The sequence below is a fragment of the Rhamphochromis sp. 'chilingali' genome (genome assembly GCF_963969265.1).
Source record: "Rhamphochromis sp. 'chilingali' genome assembly, chromosome: 13".
Taxonomy (NCBI): Eukaryota; Metazoa; Chordata; class Actinopteri; order Cichliformes; family Cichlidae; genus Rhamphochromis; species Rhamphochromis sp. 'chilingali'.
This window is the reverse complement of record NC_137940.1, coordinates 11247546-11265959: the sequence shown is the minus strand read 5'-3', so window position 1 is coordinate 11265959 and position 18414 is coordinate 11247546. Positions and strand designations below refer to the sequence as shown.

At 41.3% G+C, this 18414-nt stretch overlaps 1 pseudogene across 1 annotated transcript; it reads right to left on the bottom strand.

The window, feature by feature from the left end:
• Positions 1-7828: 7828 nt before the first annotated feature.
• Positions 7829-8766, bottom strand: LOC308408978 (annotated as a pseudogene). The gene has a single exon. The product of its transcript is annotated as an uncharacterized misc_RNA (transcript).
• Positions 8767-18414: the final 9648 nt, after the last annotated feature.

Sequence of the window (18414 nt, the reverse complement as noted above, 5' to 3'; positions counted from 1 at the left end):
GGAGCACATATATGTTTGTGACTCTCGGCAGCTGACCCAAGAAAAAGAAGAAAATGTTTTTAAGAGTACCCTGACAATAACACAACTTAATTTTCTATAAAGGAAGGTGCCGTAAAACCTTTAGACAGGTAGTGTTTGCTGTTTTGCTCTATGTCAGAGTGTGAAATGAACCCGAACAGGCTCTTTTATGAGAAACACGTAGGTTCAAATAAACTGGAATTATTTTTTAATGGCAGCAGCCTGGATAGATTTCTGCTTCATTTTCAGAGTCTTGGGTTCAGTCCTGGACATTTAGAATCTGAAGATTTTCAAGAAATGAGCTTCCTGTTTACCTCCACCTCTATTTAAGTCTCCCGTCTTCCACTTTCTTTCACTGTCTCTTACTTTTCTCCTCATCTGTGCTTCCTGGAGCTCCGCATTAAGACTCAAATTTTGATTGAGTAATTTAAGAACTAAATTACAGTGACAGTAACAAGCACACACACACACGCGCGCGTCCTTCAAGAAACTGTAACTTGTATGTTCTTCAAAAAAAATAAAATAAAATAAACAGCAAAGACAAATATCCTGCTGTAAGTTTTTTATTAAGGAGGAAATAAATGTACCCATTCCTCCTCAGGAATTCTGTAATTTCAAGATGCAATGTTTTTTGAGAGTTGCACCTTGAGAAACTATTAAAAACAAGCCAGAGCACATTGTGAAAGGACAGTTTATCCAAGGATAATAAAGGGGAAAAAAATCAAGTCCTCATGTTACTTGTCACTAAAATAACAACATGTAAGCAAAGTTCACTTACAGCCTCCTTTTGGCAAGGAGAGCGTGAAGCTGCAACGAAGAGTGTTTGGGGGTTTTGGGGAGCTTTTAGTGACAGAGTCGATGGTGTTGAAGCTGCAAACAGATGGTGCCGTCAGTTTTCATTTATTTTGAGTAAAAGGTTAACCGGCATCAACAAAAATAGACCGGACCATCTGTTCACATGCAGCTTTTGAACATCCAATAACATGCTATACATAAAAACATTTACTGTACATCAACACAAAGACACAAAAACGATGCTTTTTTTGTCCGACACGGCATTAACGGCTCTCACCAAACACTTGTCATTAGATATCATTAGATAGATGTTTGTAACGTATTAGACAAAACCCAAGCTCTAGGGTAAATGAAACTGGGACACCTACAAGGTTGAGGAGGATGGGGAGCATTGGTTTTTGTTATAAATTATATTATTATCATATTATTTTTGGAACATAGATAGCTAGTATTAGAACAAGAAAAATGCTGCCTGTGCCCTGGACAAAAGTCTCTTTTTCCCCCCCTCAAAGCTCTTTGTGTCGCCACGCTGATCTGTATCAAGCCATTGTCACTTTTCCCTTTTAAAACAGCAAAGATTCAGTCATTTTGGTGAAACTGGTTTTACTTATCCAGCTTTTGTTATCAAAGCGCATTGGTTGTGAAAGAAAATTTCTGTATTAGGTGGAATAAGAAGAGCAGGAAGGAGGAACGGGTGCAGACATGACCAGGCAGGCAGGCAGTCACAGATCTGGTGGTTTATTAAAGATCAAAATCACTCTTAGAGGCAGGCTGGCAGGTAACAAAAAACAGCCAGGACAAGCAGGAATCACACAACAGCAGTAATGAGGAGTGAAAGGTAGTCAACCCCTTTAAATACTGCCTTTTCTTTCAAAGGCGCTACTGTCTGGGAGTGCCGTGGTGTTAGTACGGTAACACATCACGACAACGAGGTTCAACGCCGAGATCAAATGCTCCTCCGTGGAAGAACAAAAAAAATTGCGCTAAAAGGATTGTCAGGCTGCAGTTTGAGTCCCAAGAAAGATCTTAGTTTCACTTCATTTTTGCTCACTGTTTGATTTGGAGGCACCAAAACTTTTTGGTTTGGTTCAATTCAGTTTTATTTATATAGCACCAAATCAGCACTGCGCAACACATCTGCTGAACACGTCACCCAAAACATCCCAGGAAGGGTGCACTGCTCTCTCACTGGAGCTCGAGAAGAAATAAAAATGAAACATTTTTCTGAGAGTTTAAAAATTACAATGCAACTGGCTCAGCACGCAGCATGTTATTTATTATGTATAGATTAAAAAAATGCTTGAGCACCACCACAGACAGCTGCAGGCAGCAGTGCTGCTGCGTTCGGATGGTGGAGCCTTCTGCTGACCAGTGGTGTAAATTCACCCTCAGTCAGAGACCGTCATTCCTGCCAAGAAGAGCTCAGTAGCGCCCCCACACTGAGAGTGGAACTTGGTGCAGCAGTGACCTATGCCACTGTAGTCACCTGTCTTAAAATCCAGGTGCTCTCAAAACGCAGGAGATAGACCCTTAGCATATGCTACTCCCGGTGGGGAAACTCCTGTATGGCGTTTCGCTTCCGGTGTGATATTCGCTCCTTGTTTACTGCTGGTTTTTCCAAAACAAGTCAACCAAATGGATGAATCAAGTGGCGATTTACATTTCTGGAGATGTCTTGGGCATTTACGGAATATATCTGTAGATGCTGTTCATAGAATATTCTTCCCCTCAGAGCAAAACAGAGAAAGGATTCAAATTCTATATTTCTCAGTATTTGTATACAGCGGTCCCTTGTTTATCGCGGGTGTTATGTTCTAAAAATAACCAGCGATAGGTGAAATCAAGTAGCCAATTTTATTTTTTGACGGTGCAAAAAGTTTCGTCGACATTGTTGTGTTTGTTGGGGAAAAAACATACAAACATACAGGACTGCACTTCAGAGTCAGAATGCTAGCAATCGATGCAGCGATTCTGTACTGTACAGGAGAGACATCACGGAGGAGATCGACAATGGTCTGCAGCCGATCATGAAGCAGGACACAATGTAGTGTAAAAAAAAAAAAAAGCATGCAAACTTGCACTAAAAAATCTGCGAAACAGTGAGGCTGCGAAAGGTGAACCGCGTTATAGTGAGGGACCACTGTAATTTTGAAGGTAAGTCACAACATACCCTTCGTAAATACTAAGGTATAGAAACCCTTACCAGCAATCATTCATTTTTTGTGTGGCTTTTTTTCACGGTTTATTAACATGCTGTGTAGGTGTGTCCTGATATTGACATAACGGGGGAAACATCTGGCTCTTTCACCTGTAGTTTGAATGCTGAACATTTGCCTGTTTAAATCATAAGAACTGTCACTATACAGAGATGTGCTTCTGAATGTGGACGATGTGTCTTCTGATTTTGTAATGCAGTTCTGCTTGTGTTGAGTGATGTAAACAATCGATTGATCTAAACTCTTTAAACGTCAAAATTGATCATTAGATTTTTTATGACACAACAGTGGTGAGTGTTCCCATCTGCTCTTTGTAACTTAACGCGATCTTTCCGTTTTCGAGTTTTGGACATGATTTTGGAGTATATCTTCGCAGTAGCGATTGACCGCAAAGTAAAGCTACCGGAAATGTACAACCCCACATCCGGTCTCAAACCAGGAAGTTAGCATTTTCTCGTGCACAGGGTCAATAATGGCAACATTTAACAATTTGACTCCAACATTTTCCACTACCCCTGATCACCTCCTGTGTGCTTTTAGTCTGTTTTCATTCGTTCCTTATCAGGTTGTCTGTTGTTTCACACCATGTTTCCAGGTCTCATGTATTCATGTCCAGGTTTGTTCATGTTCATGTCAGGGTTCTTCATGTTGTATTTTTTCACCCAGTTTAGGTTAAAGTTTAGTTTTGCATCAGTTTGCCTTGCCCCTTTCTTTGTACCCTTCTATCAGCCTTATTGGCTTGTGGAGTGATGATGTCATCATCACTCCACAAGCCAATGAGATTATCACATGCCATTTTTGAATGGGGATATTTCTTTTTAACTGTTTTCAATTTAACGTAATATTTAAGTATTTCTTAGTTTTAGACTAGTTGGTTAGTCTATTTCAATGTTTTAAACCATATCCCAGGGTTTTTACTTCACCATTTATGGAGTTTTAACAAGAAAATGAAAGACAGAGCTTAATTCTGTAAAGATTAGATGAAAAATACTCAAAGGATAAATTCAATTGGTTTATTATTTTGTTACATAAGTTGAAAAAAGTAAAACAAGTAATTACAGAAACAACATAAAAGAAAAGTTAAACAATCAAATAAGTAAATGAAGGGGGGGGGGGGAGGAGAGAAAACCCAAACAATCCCCTCTGAGCAAGCACTAGGCGACAGTGGGGAGGAAAAACTGCCTTTTAACAGGCAGAAGCCTCCAGCAGAACCAGGCTCAGGAGGGGGCAGTAAACTGCTGGGACTGGTTGGTGGGTGAGGGTGAAAAAAAGATTAAGAACGTAGGGAATATGTGTTAGGAGAGAAAGGGAGAGGGGGGACAGGAGAGGTGAAAATTAAGATGGATCACAGGTGGAGGAGGACGAGGCTAAATCATCTGAATAACCAGCAGAAGCTTCTTTTCTTCGTTTCCAGGTATTTTTCCATGGGCGCTTTTTTCTCCAGGATAAGGGTTCTCAACTGATCGTTTGTTTCTGCATTTTGCTTCTCGAGTTGCTTGCATCTTTGCTCCATTTCTTTTAATTCTGCTTGTTTTTTTCTAGGCTTTTCTTTCGGATCTTTGTATGTTGCCTCCTCCATTCGATTTGCCTTGCACATGTCTGTATTTCTCTCTTGTTTTTTGTTGTGCATCTCTTCTATCAGGTCAATTTTTCTCTTGAATTCTTGATGCATACGCAGCAGGTATTCACAGTTTTTCTCTCGTTGTTGCTTTTGTGCCTCCATTTCAGTTATTTGGCTCTTCAAGTCACTGACCCTCAACAACATCTCATTCATGAGCTCTGGGTGTTTTTTCCTTATTCCATCGATCGTACACTGCATCTCTGAACATTGTTTTTCCAGTATTTCCTTTTCTCTTTCCAGTTCAGGTGTTTTGTCCTTCATTTCATTACAAAATTCTCGCAGTTCTAGATTCCTTCTCTCAAAGTCCAGGAGAATACGTTTTTCTTCTTCCTGTTGCTTTTTTTCTTCAAGAAGCTCTTTATTTTTGCACTGTTTCATCAAACCTGACTTTCAGATCTATGTACATTTCCCTCGTGGCTTTGAGTTTGTCCTCCATTGGTATTTCTTTTTCTCTTTCCAGTTCAGGTGTTTTGTCCTTCATTTTATTACAAAATTCTCGCAGTTCTAGATTCCTTCTCTCAAAGTCCTGGAGAATACATTTTTCTTCTTCCTGTTGCTTTTTTTCTTCAAGAAGCTCTTTATTTTGCACTCTGTTTCATTAAACCTGACTATCAGATCTCCGTAAGTTTCCTTCATGCTTTTCAGTTTGTGCTCCATTTGTATTTCCTGTTCAGTCTTCTGTTGGTGGATTTTTTCAATTGTTTTCTCAGCTTCATTGAGCTTTCCTTGAAGCACCTGATTCTTTTGCTCCATGTTTTGGAGATCCCATTGTATCTCCTCAATAGTAGCTTTCTTTCCTTGAAGCTGGGCAGATGTTTCTTTTAATTCAGCACTCTGTGTTCCCGATGAAAGAAAACAGGAAAAAAGCTTCTTTCGTCCTTGACGAAACTTCATTCCCCAGCCCTCATTGATCATTTTTATATCAGGCTGGCGTTGCTGTTTTCCTTCCAGGTCTTTATTCCGTGCTTCCAATTGTCTGCACTTCTCCTCTAGTTGAAGCTTCTCTTCTTCAATTTGTTTAACTTTGTAATGTAGGTCGGAGTTTTCCTTCTGACTTTCTTGTAATGCCCTTTGGACTTATAAGACACCATCCATGGTCATTTCTCCTGGAGAGATTGGCTGGCCAGACCACGAAGGAGAGGCAGCATTATCTTTTTCTTTTCTTTTCTTTGTCTGCGTTTCCGTGGACACATGTTGGAGCCTGTGCACAGTGACTCTGAAAAGGCTTAAAAATATTTCCAAATGTATCTCTGGTCGAACGTTTGAAGGCTGCGAACAAACTGCTTTAAAATTGCTGCTTCTGATCCCTATTTAAGGACTTAAGAACTTCAAAGGATCAAAGGTATTAAAGATGTCCTTGTGACAGTAAGCCAATCAGATCAATCAGATTGTCACATGACAGAATGGGGATTTTTTTTTTTTTTTTTTTTTTGAGTTTTAAGTAGAGAGTCATCAGTACTCAGCTGACAGGGAATTTTGGGTAAGCCGAGCGACGAATCCCTACCAAAAGTCATAGCACACCATTCCCGATTGAGCCGCACGAAATGGTGTAACATATGTGAGGGTTGTCAGAAAGCTTCGGTTCATAATTTCAGGCTGAAGAAAAATAATAACTGGAAAAATTTGCATTTCCTGCAAAAATGCTGTGTGAATGCTGTAACACTGAAGCTGTCTGCTGAAAACAGCTGAAAATAGCTAAAGAAGCTGAAGAAATCAAAGTCTGTATTTGAAAAGGTGTTGAAATTTTAATAACTTTGCAGAACAATATCAAGTTAACAAAAATTTAATAACTTAGCAGAAATGGAACTAGAAAAATTTGCATATCCTGCGAAAATGCTGTGTGGATGCTCTAAAGCGGAAGCTGTCTGCTAAAACTAGCTGAAAAAGCTGAAAAGTTGCAGAAATTGTAAAAACTTTGCAGAAGCAAAGGAACTTTGCTAAAATGTAATAACTTAGCAGAACTGCAATATCTTAGAGGAAACACAATACTTGGCAGAAATGCAATAGCATAGCAGAACTTAGCAGAAATATTGTAACTTACCAGAAACATGATAAAGAATGACAAGAATTATTAAGGTTTACAAATTCACGCCAGTTAGGTGTGTTTGATTTAACCCAGTAGTCGAATAAGTGGGCGTTGGTCAAGACAAAGTTGTCAAATAGCACAAAGCCTGTGCCTTGCTTTATGAAGGAACCAGTTATGAGACAAACTGACTCGCTCAGTTCGAGCAGCAACATAACACTGCGAATTTCAGTAAAAGACTGTCGGCTCTTTCCAAAGGTCTCCTTCCTGAATTTCAGTGCTTCCTGAAAAGAATTTTTAGGGAATCTACTCTCCATTCATCGTTTCAGACGCGGATACTGCTGACAAAGTAGATCGTAAACCTCCTTACGGTCAATACTGCTGCCCGTTTCTTTTTTTTCTTTTTTTTTTTTTCTTTTTGCCTGTCCCGTTTGGCTCTTTTGCCATCAGAATTGTTGTCTAAAGGCAAAGAAAGATGCCCAACGGATTTACTTTACCAAATTGACCATCCCAGCCTTGCCATAATGGTCCATTTGATTCACCTTTTATTGTTTATTTTATTTTTACTTACTGAACATGGGACAGACTTGACTGGGGGAAAGAAGGGGAGAAAGAAAGAGGGAAAGAGAAACAGCTGAGAAGAGGGACGGGGGAGAAGGGCAAAAACCAAAAACCAACAGAACGGGCAGAGAAAAAAAAATGCATATATCAATCACCTGGATCACCTGCTGAGAAAGAAAAAAGAAAGCAAGCAGAAGAGAACAAGAGTAATAGAATAAACAACATCACAATGATATATGGGAATATGACAGTAAATACTAAATATTAAACATTATTGTGCAGCACATAAGATCAACAGAACACAGTGTGCTTTGAGGTAGGAGCCAAAAAGGGTGTAGTTTGTGGGTGTGATCACCCGTGTGTACACCTGTGAGCATGGACGCGCTTGTTTTTTGTTTTTTAAAAGGTTCCTTCATGTAATGATCTGCTAGAGGGTGTGGGGGGGCCACAGCCCCGTCCTCCAGGGCATGAAGCAGGTATGGAGGAGATCAAAACTCCAGACATCCAGAGGCCCCCAGAACACAAGAGACCAAGGAAGACCAACAGAGGGGCAGCCGCGCCACTGTCCCAGAAAGAGCTGAGGAGAGTCCCAGATGAGGGCTCACTCAGCAGCTGCGGAGCAGAAGCCAGGGGGAGTTGCAGTGACGCGCCCGTGAGCTCCGCCGGCAGCCAGCCGTACCTGAGTGACCGAGCCCCAGGCCGAGAGGCCGGGGGCACCCCACCTCCGAAGTGGCCCAAGCAAGCCCCAGGCTCCAGGCCCCGATAAGCGGCCGCCAAGGAGTGAGCCGGTGTGTACCTGGACGCCCATCCCCGGACACAAAGAACCACCAACGCACCGACGTCTGAGGGAGTCCGCCACTGGCAGGGGAAGTGGTGCCCGTTTCTTTGATTGCCATTTTTAGACTGAATCCATTCTGCTGTGCTACATCTAAGACTGATTTCATTCCACCGCGGCGCTTTGCATTATTTGATGCGTGTGGAGGTTTCTGCTGCCCTGGGATGGCTATATCTTTTATTTCCGTATCTGCTCCCTGTGGAAAGCATCTGGAATTTCTTATTGTCCAGACAATCAATTATGTCTGTGCACTCAGTCTTACGTTCGCCGTTGATGTTAACCAGCTGAAAGTAGCCCAGGTCATCGACGAAGCGACCGTCTCTTTTCAGAGCCTCGGCTGCAGTTATTCCCTTCTCCCCGTAAACACAAAGATACTTGAACTGTTTTAAAGCGTCATTTTTTAAAAAACTTCTCTTTTTTGGCATTTAGTCCTCCCTTTGTACTGATGTAAAAGACAGAATAGTAATCTCTCACCTTAACCATCTTCTTATATTTATTGAAAGGCCTCCGTGCAAGCTTGAACATGTTGCATGTGCTGTCTGAACTGATGTCCGTGTTGGTCCTGGAGAGAATCAGAGTTGGAAAAGTTGTTAATGTAGCAAAAAACAAAATGTAATGCATTTTGTTCATAATCTCATTAAAGCCACGATCTTTTTTTATCGTTGTTATGGCCCTGGCCATAATCTGTTTTGGTGGCTCTTTCTTTGTCTGTGTCTTTAAGTCTTTGCAGGTCCCTGAGTGGATGAGCTGACAGCTGCTGATTGGTCCCCTGGTCATGTGGTCTCATTCAAAATCCCTCACCAGCAGTTGTCCCAGGGCAGCCACTGACAGCAGCAGCAGACCTGACCCTGGCCTCCAAAACCTGTGACATTTGTGCCTGTGACTTTTGCAACTTTCTGAGTTCTGTATATAGTGTTTACATTAGTTTTCATTGTAAATAGCACTGGAACAGAAGGGGTGAGCTGCCTTATTGTTTTCCCTTACACTGTTTTCTCCTGTTTATTTATCTCAGTTAGGGAGTTAGGTGTAGCGCTTGTCTTTTGTTTGAATTTTGATTTCACATAGAGTTTTAGATAGCACCTCCTCCTGACTTAGCTTGTTTTGTTTGTTATTTTGGCCTTTGTTCACCCCGGAGCTTCATTTTGCATTGTAGAAAAATAAACCACCGTTCACTAAGAAATCGGTTTTCCCTCTGTGTATGGTTTTGGGGACCAGGGCGGGGCAATCTTTTCAAACTTATGTTGTGTTCCTGTACCCCTAGACTGGGGCGTAACAATCGCTTTCACTGTAAATGAGTCTGCAAAGTTAAAAAAAAACAGATTTACGTTTATTGTTTATTACTTTTATTGGACATCATCCAATCTCATTTATGCACATTTAAGAAATACCGTGGAAAATATCCTTTTGTTTGCATTTGGAACCATCCCAAATATCTGGACCAGGGATCCAACTCCTCAAACCGGTAAAAAGGTCAAGGACACAGTTACACGATCGCTAAACTAACCTGTTTTTGGATAAAAGAAAACCATATAAGCATGAGCCCTGGAATCTCGGTTTTAAAAAAAAGAAGCACTACACATTACTTTTCTTATGTTTAGTATACAGGAGTTGCTGCTCACACCCTGAGTTGCACTAATGTGTCTGTCAGACGTCCCAAATGGAATGTCAGGCCGCACGCGCACTCACGCCGGACACCTCCTGACCTTATTTCCACGAGCCCTCGACTCAGCTGCAAAGTGCTTACGGGCTCAGTTTCCTTTTCATCAGAATTATCTGCCGTCATTCAGAGAAGTTGAGCAATGGTTTAACCAATTTTCCATCAAAGGGATGCCGGATTTAAACCGAACATAGGATGTAAGTTAAGGAAATATAAGTTTGACTACATCTCCTTCAGCGTTCACAATAATGGATTGCATTTCTCTCAGTCAACTGACTGTTTAGGGGGAAAAGCAGCTAATAGTTAGTGGGCTCTGTGGGTTGTTGTTTTTTAATCACACTAGGAGTGAACAAAAGCACAAAAAACCCTGTAAAGATGCAGACTGTGAAAGTCTGGTTTATTCCATAAACCATACCAGCTGTAACTGGGTTCTTTGTGTTTTAAGTTATAAGCACGTGTCAAGACTTCTGTCTCCCATTGCTTATGTGATCCTCCTTTTTTATTGCCCCCATAAAATAATAAGGCTTTAATGAAATCATTGTGATACAGAGATTTGGATTCTTGTGCATGCATTGGATAAACAAGAACTGCTCCTCAGTCCAAACTGACTTTATGGTTCATACGTGTCAACTCAGGGAACTCCTGCCGTGACCTCCCCTCTGTGAGCACACACACACACACACACACACACACACACACACACACACACACACACACACACACACACACACACGCAGAAAGAGAGAAACAGAGAGATCATTAATGCAGAGGATTGCAGCAGCTCTTGGATTTCAGAAGAACAGTCACATAAATTTCATTCCAAATTTTTCGCCTTTGCTTCAATGTGTCTTTACATCCTTCCTTGTTCAAATAGTTTATTCACATAGTAAAGAAATAGCTCGGGAACTCAGTAAGTAGGAACAGCGATAGTTTAAAGACATTTTCTAAAATAAAGAGGATTTCATCATCCACAGTTTGTGAAAACTGCAGTTAAAAAAAACAAATCAGTGAATTCACAAATGATGGACTCTTTTCAGAGGTACGCTTCATGTACTGATTAACATACAGTTCAAAGATCTACATTAGGGTGCACACTGGTTATGTGGATTTTGCTATATGAATATGCTCAAGAGTCTGAGCTAAAAACTTGAAATATATATGTATATTTAAAATCAGTAACATAGATAAAAAGTTTTTGGATAACAAACGAGTCACATTTTAAACACTGTTTGAATAATCAAAGAGATATTTATAAAGCGCAGGCTACAACAGACATGCTTACCGGGAGCAGAGAAACACGCTGTAGTGTCTCTTTTGCATAAGCCACACCAGAAACGATCTGTGCAGATAGCAAAGTCTGCGCTGTGGGAGTGTCTGGACCCTCCACGCCGGGATCTGCCGCACAACCTCGCACTGGTCCCCAGGGGAACAGCAAACTTGTAAGCCATAGTTCAGCTCCCGAAAAATATGCTCGAGTTGTTCTTGTGTCCGACAAAAATGAGTTCTAATATGTTTTATTTTTCATGTTACTGCGTTGAAGTTAGCACAATTTAAATTCAAAAAATGATTAGTCTCTTAAATGAATGGCATCTTGACGGGGACTCGGTGAATGGCTTAAAAAACTAATACATTGTTTTACATCTTGTGCACTTGGATACACTTCAATGAAACTCGAAAAGTGGGACACACAATATGGAAATGATGACTTGGCATTTGTTAGGGAGGAGTGTAAGTATAGAGAGGAGGAATTCCTACTTCCCATTCGTGTACTCTGCAATGTTCATTGTGTCGAAACTGTCCTTGTAACATGTTTACTTTTTTCAAAATAAATAGCTGTGAAAAAAACATCAAAGTTGAGGTAAGTGGTTACCACAGTATCGTGTTTTTTTTTTTTTTATTAGGGTCAAATTTCTCTTTGGGTAAAAATTAAGCCAACATTAGAGTGTCAAAGGTCGGTTCTAAAAAACAAGTCAGTCCCTGAAGCTTATTTGTGCCACAGATGCTAATTCAGTGACTGTGGGAATGTGTAAGGAATGTTTTGGGACCTGTCTGATCTTAAAAAAAAAACTAACTTTGTTGTTACATTACAGCAATATTGAGGAAACATTTAACGGTTGATCATGGAGCAGGATGAAGGTCAAAGGGAAAGTCCCTGCCACGCTTCTGGTTATGCTTCCATCCTGCGTAGTCATCCAGCCGGTCCATGCTATATCGCCCCTCCCGACCCGGATTGGTATAACATTTTTTAGAAAAGTTTGATCAATTTGCTCACTCTCGCCCTCTCTCACTCTTACAAAAATAATAAATTCACTGTTTTTTTCTCAAACGTTTATGGTACCCCGACGGAGGAAGCATTGACCGGGACTGTCGTCTGACTCCTTCTTGATGTGCGTAAAACAAGGCCATTTTCTTTTAGGGTTTTTGTTTTTCTGTCTATTGAGAAAACCCGTTGTAAAAGTAGCTCAAAGAAATGAAGAAAAACTCTTTACTTTGGTCTGAGAAAGAGTGGCTGCACAAAACCAAAATACCTCATCGGGGTGTTTTAATTGTTTAAGTAGGACCGAGTTCTGAATATGTGCGCGGTGCTCTTTTCACTAAGGGATATTATTTTTTTTAACACACACAAGGATGTAGCTTGCCTCCACCAAGCGCTATATAAATGCAATCCGTTACTAGTCGGATAATCTTAAAGGTTTTTATTTTATTGCGCCTGTAATAAGATTAACGTAAGAAAGCAAAATAAAGTCGCTATTGAAAAAAGAAATAGCTCTTTACTGAGAAAAAGGATATCAAGATCATTGTCATAATACTGAAGCATTTAAACAGAATTCAAACTATGAGTCTGTCTGTGAAAAACTACCTGCCGCTCTGTCTCTCTATGACTCATCAGAAATCTGCTGCGTTACCCCCCTGAACTCTCCATGCCCCAAGAACCATAGCCCTCCCTTTCTGATCAGAATTATCCCCCCAGGAACCACCCCTCTTTTTTTCCCACCGGATGCGATTAGTCACACATATGGAATCGATTAGACACTTCCGGAGTACCCCCCTCCCCTCACCGGATGCAATTCGTCGCGCTTATGGATCATATTACACACATCTGGAATCAATTAGTCACTTCCAGAGTACTTCCGGTAGGGTCAAAAGGTCAAGGCTGGGGTCATCAACAGAGATGGGCAGTAACGCGTTATTTGTAACGCGTTACTGTAACCTGATTACTTTTTTCAGGTAACGAGTAAAGTAAGGGATTACTATTGCAAAAACGGTAATTAGATTACCGTTACTTTCCCGTAGGAACGCTGCGTTACTGTGTTACTAAAACCGTGATTTTTTTGCCAGAATGTCTCATGACAGTGACGTAAGCAAGTGCAATGGTCGTGACAAAAGCTGTGTGCAGATCAACAATGGATCATATATCAAATGCAGGAGAGAGTATGAGCATGCAGCGTTTAAAGCGTGGAAGTACTGACCTTATTTTGAGTTTAAGTCCATAAAAAGTGACAAAAACATTAGCGTCCGTTGTGCGTGGGAAGAAAACTTCTCTTTACAGCGAAAAAAACCCCTAAACTTCCAGGCAAGCACCAAGTGCACTTAGAAACTCGCAGATTCTTCCACTGACCGCTGCGGCACACCTGCACCAGGGCAAACCTCCGCCTACCCTACTCCTGCTTTACAGGTGAAAATAGAGCAACAGGACCGCTAGTCTTTGATGTTATTTATTTTCTGCTGTGTTTTACTTGCATATATTTGAAAGAGTGAGTGTAAACACAAAAAAAAAAAATATTTTATGTGCTGGAATGTGCAGAAAATAAGTTAAAATGTTAAGCAAATTTCTTCCAGTCAGTGAATGTTGCATATAATTAAATTTTTGCTTGATGCATAAAGTTAAAAGATTAAAACTAATAAAACAAGTTTTAAAAAGGGACTTTTCCATTTGATTACATTTTGTATGATGGATTATGTAGAAAAAGTAGAATTGGGCTGAGAGATCTATCGCTTTATTACCTATTCAGGTTGTAAATCATGTTTTTAAAAAGTAACTAAGTAATTAATTACTTTTGAAAATAAGTAATCAGTAAAGTAACTGGATTACTTTTGGGGGGAAGTAATCAGTAATTAGTTACTGATTACTTTTTTCAAGTAACTTGACCAACACTGGTCATCAATCAAACTCGCATTCTTCAGTGACACAAGGTGTATGGTAGTGTTTTTTTCTGCTCATTAACACTTGCCCTCTCTAAATCAGCAAAAACTACTTTTTCCACATTTTAACACATCTCTTTCCATCATTCATCCCACGCACATCAGCCAGCCTGACTCTTTTCTTTGTTGACATTTCCCTTTCTCTCACAAAAAATACTCCATGCATTCAATTCCAAACCTTTTTGACCATAGAATTAAAAATTGGGTTTTCACCCGGACCACCTCTAGGGACGCCCCCTGCGGCTCCACTAGCCATTATGCTGGGCCCAGCTTCCATTGTACGAACAAAAAGTGCCTTTTTTCACTGGTGCAAACGTGCTAAAGACCATACACTAGAACGCCCAACTCGTTGTGTGTCTAGGACCCTGCACCCAACTATTTCAGCAGCAAGGAAGTGAGGATTTTCCGGTCAGTCTGGTTGAAAACCCTCCTCAAATCAAAAACAGCTCACCGTTTGCAGATTCTTTGCAGTTAAAGGTTCTTGGGTTTCCGCGGTTCCCAGTTTCTTTTCTTTCAAACACAGTGCTGTGCCGTAGTTTGGCTGGTGTGATCAGCCCCCGTGGACCCGTCACACAGCGAAGCTTCATGAGTGGGACCCTGTTCGCAGCGCCATATTGTCACGGAAGTTTTTAAAAATAACCTGCAAACACTTTGTGGGCATCATTTTAAGTGTGTTTAATCAACACATTGCAATGTGGAGAGAAACACTCTAGCCAAACGCCCAAGTGGTCTCTGAGGAGGGCCACTGCCCTGATCCTTTTATATCTTGACCAAACTCACAGACAATGAAATTTCCTCAACACATCACATGAGTCTGTACCTTCAGCTCAACTCATCCCAGAAACCTTTTCTTCAGAGTGAGAGAGAAAGAATTATGACCTTGTTTTCCGCTTAGGCATCACCTAGAGCAGGGGTGTCAAACTCAAATACACAGTGGGCCAAAATTCAAAACTGGAACAAAGTCGCGGGCTAACATTAATATTTATTGAAAAAAAAATCTTCCTCCAGATATAAGAATGAATCTTTTCTTATGGACTCAAATAAGTTTTGCTGGAAAACTGAATATGGAACAAGCAAAGCTTAATACAAAACAATATATATATTAGCTGTATAATACCAGTAGGCCAGCTCTAATAGTAATTTGGTATGGCTTCGCAGGCCAAATATAATTAGGCTGCGGGCCAAATTTGGCCCGCGTGCCAGAGTTTGACACCTATGACCTAGAGATTTACATCCCTGATAAACAGAAGGAGCCTCATTATATGCTTAACATCTCCCATGAACTTACAATGGCCCCACAGTGTGTGTGCATATGTGTGATACCATCCTCCATGCACACAACTGGTGACAATGTAATTTTACAATTACTAAAGCGATATGATTTAAATATGTGATCAATACATCTGTAAATAAATTTCCACCACATCTGAAACAGTTAGACCTTCATTTCTTCCTGTGAATCATCACAGTTTTATCAAATCAAATCAAATCAAATCACTTTTATTGTCACATCACATGTGCAGGTACATTGGTACAGCACATGTGAGTGAACAGACATATTATGTGCAGGTCTGTCTCAGGTTTCCAGATGGTCGCCAGGAGTTTGAGCCACTCTCCATCAGCCCAGATACCGTCAGACTCCAGCTTCAGTCCCAGCTTCTCTCCATCCTGACTGCTGCAGAGTTCCTCCTGCACCTTTTTTAGGCTACATCCACATGTACGTATTTTTGAAAACGGAGACTTTCCTTTTTCAGTTTGAAAAAAATATCTGTCCACATGTACCGTATTTTCACGACCATAAGGCGCACTTAAAAGTCTTAGATTTTCTTCAAAAAGTACGGCGCGCCCTATAGCGCAGTGCGCCCTGTGTGTTGTAAGGAGGACGTAGTAGAGAACACCATGAGAACGCTAAAGGGTGAAGTGTGGGCGCAACCCTGAAAATGGCAAAGAGACATGCTTATGAAGCACAGTTTAAACTGAAGGCCATCAGCTACGCGGAGGAACATGGAAATCGAGCAGCGGCGAGACAATTTAAGATTAACGAATCGATGGTTCGCAAATGGAGGAAGCTAGAAAATAAGCTCTGGCAGGTCAAGAAAACGCAGCTGAGTTTCCGCGGACATAAGGCGAGGTGGCCCGAGTTGGAGGAAAGTTGGATCATTGAGCAAAGAACGAGCGGGAGAAGCGTTTCGACGGTCACCATTCGGCTAAAAGCAGTTTCACGTTCACTTTTTATGAAACCAGGACTACGGTAGCGCAGCAACTTCCAGCGGATTATAAGGAAAAGCTGGCCATCTTCCGCTCCTACTGCAGCAAACACATCGGCGACAAAAACATCCAGCCCAGCCACATCACAAACATGGACGAGGTCCCGCTCACTTTTGACATCCCGGTGAGTCACACTGTGGAGAAGAAGGGGACCAGCACGCTAGCGATACGCACAACGGGGCACGAAAAGTCTTCTTTTACTGTTGTGCTTGGCTGCCATGCTAATGGACAGAAACTGCCGCCTATGGTGATTTTTAAGCGAAAGACTTTGCCTAAAGAGAAGTTTCCAGCAGGAATCATCATTAAGGCAAATGAAAAGGGCTGGATGGATGAGGAAATGATGAAAGAGTGGCTGAGGGAGGTGTATGTAAGGAGACCAGGTGGTTTTTTCCACGCATCACCATCGCTCTTAATCTGTGACTCTATGCGTGCCCATCTCACAGCCGATGTGAAAAAACTAGTGAAACAAATGAACTGTGAGCTTGCTGTCATTCCGGGAGGCCTGACAAAGGAACTCCAACCGCTGGGCATCGGTGTGAACTGCCCGTTCAAAGTAAGGCTGCGAGCGGCCTGGGAGCGATGGATGACCGATGGAGACCACAGTTTCACCAAGAGTGGAAGGCAGCCCCGGGCGAGTTACGCCACAATTTGCGAATGGATTGTAGATGCTTGGGCTAACATGTCTGCTGGCACTGTTGTTCGAGCTTTCGCAAAAGCCGGCATCATTTCCGAGGAGCCGCACGGCACGGAAAGTGACTCTGACAGTGAAGAAAGTGAACCTGGCATGTTTGATGGAGATTTAGCGCAGCTGTTCAATTCAGACACAGAGGATGAGGACTTCGATGGGTTTGATTGATGATAAAAATGTGAGTACCAAACTTCGTTTTGCTCCTGCTTTATTTTTAAATACGCACACTTGTATGCTTGTGTGTTGTTGATGATGACGATTACTGGTAATAAAAATGTGAGTAAGGTACCGAACTCAGGTTTGCTCCCGCTTTATTTTTAAATACGCATACGGTACTTGTATGCGCCCTATGATCCAGTGCGCCTTATGTGTGTGTTAAATACAGTAATGGCACACATAACTGAGACTGCGCCTTTTAGTACAGTGCGTCTTATGGTCGTGAAAATACGGTAAACGCCAAAAACACAGTCAAACGCTGTCAAGAACACGCCAAATCCTAACCGTGTAGAGATGTTGGCCAATCAGAAGTCTAGAAGCCTGGGAGGGAAAGAGTGAGCGGGGTTTTATGCAAACCTTAAGTACTTCTGAAAAGTTTTCCTTTTTCTTTTCTTTTCTGTTTTTCTGCGAAGGCAGCTAATTTTGTGCTACTTTTTAAGTGCCTTCATCATCTCAAATGTAAATAATTAATTTATTCAAAACCGATGATGACGTTGGCGTCGGGAGTTGTGAGAGTGTCGGTGTTGAATGTAGAAGTTCACTCTGACGCCTCTGTCTTTCTAAATGGAGGGACAGTAACTGTATTTTGTCTACATCTGCCATTGCAGAAATTTATCTCACGTAAACAATAACGTGGCGCACAGCGTGACGTCAGAAATGGTGCACACCTTTGACGTTGCGTGATTAAATCTCCGTTTTCCTCGTCTACATGTAAATGCAAAAACAAAGTATTTGAAAATCTCCACCCTGGCAGGAGTTTTTAAACATCTCAGTTTTCAGTGATCGAAAACGCTGTTTACGTGTGGACGAAAGGCCCAAACACAGAGAAAAATCTTTTGTTTCTTTTGTAGCCTAATGCATGTTTGTAAGTTACACTAAATTTTGCTGGTCTATTCCCTACATTCAGGTTGAGGGGTCATGGGATGATGACGAAACAATATAGAAAATGTATAAATGTGTAACATTACTAACTGTTAGTGCTCTCCTACCTGTAAGCACATGGAGTTTTTTGACCTGTAACTAAATAAATACGCTGCAGGTTGGACACTTATTTGCTGGACGTGTACCAGTTGTTGGATTTGGATTTGTGTCCAAATCCAGCACAACATTTTTGAACCAGGATTAAAATAAAGGTACCACTATGTCTGTTAATTTATTTGGAGAGCATAAAGCTAGAGAATTGCCAGCAGTTATAAGCAGAGTACCAGAGCTTCCTGGTTCACTCTTACAGCAGAATTTCACTGACCTTATTAATCACCATTAATAAGCGCCACATATTTCTGGCACGCACATTGTTGCAGAACTGGAACGCA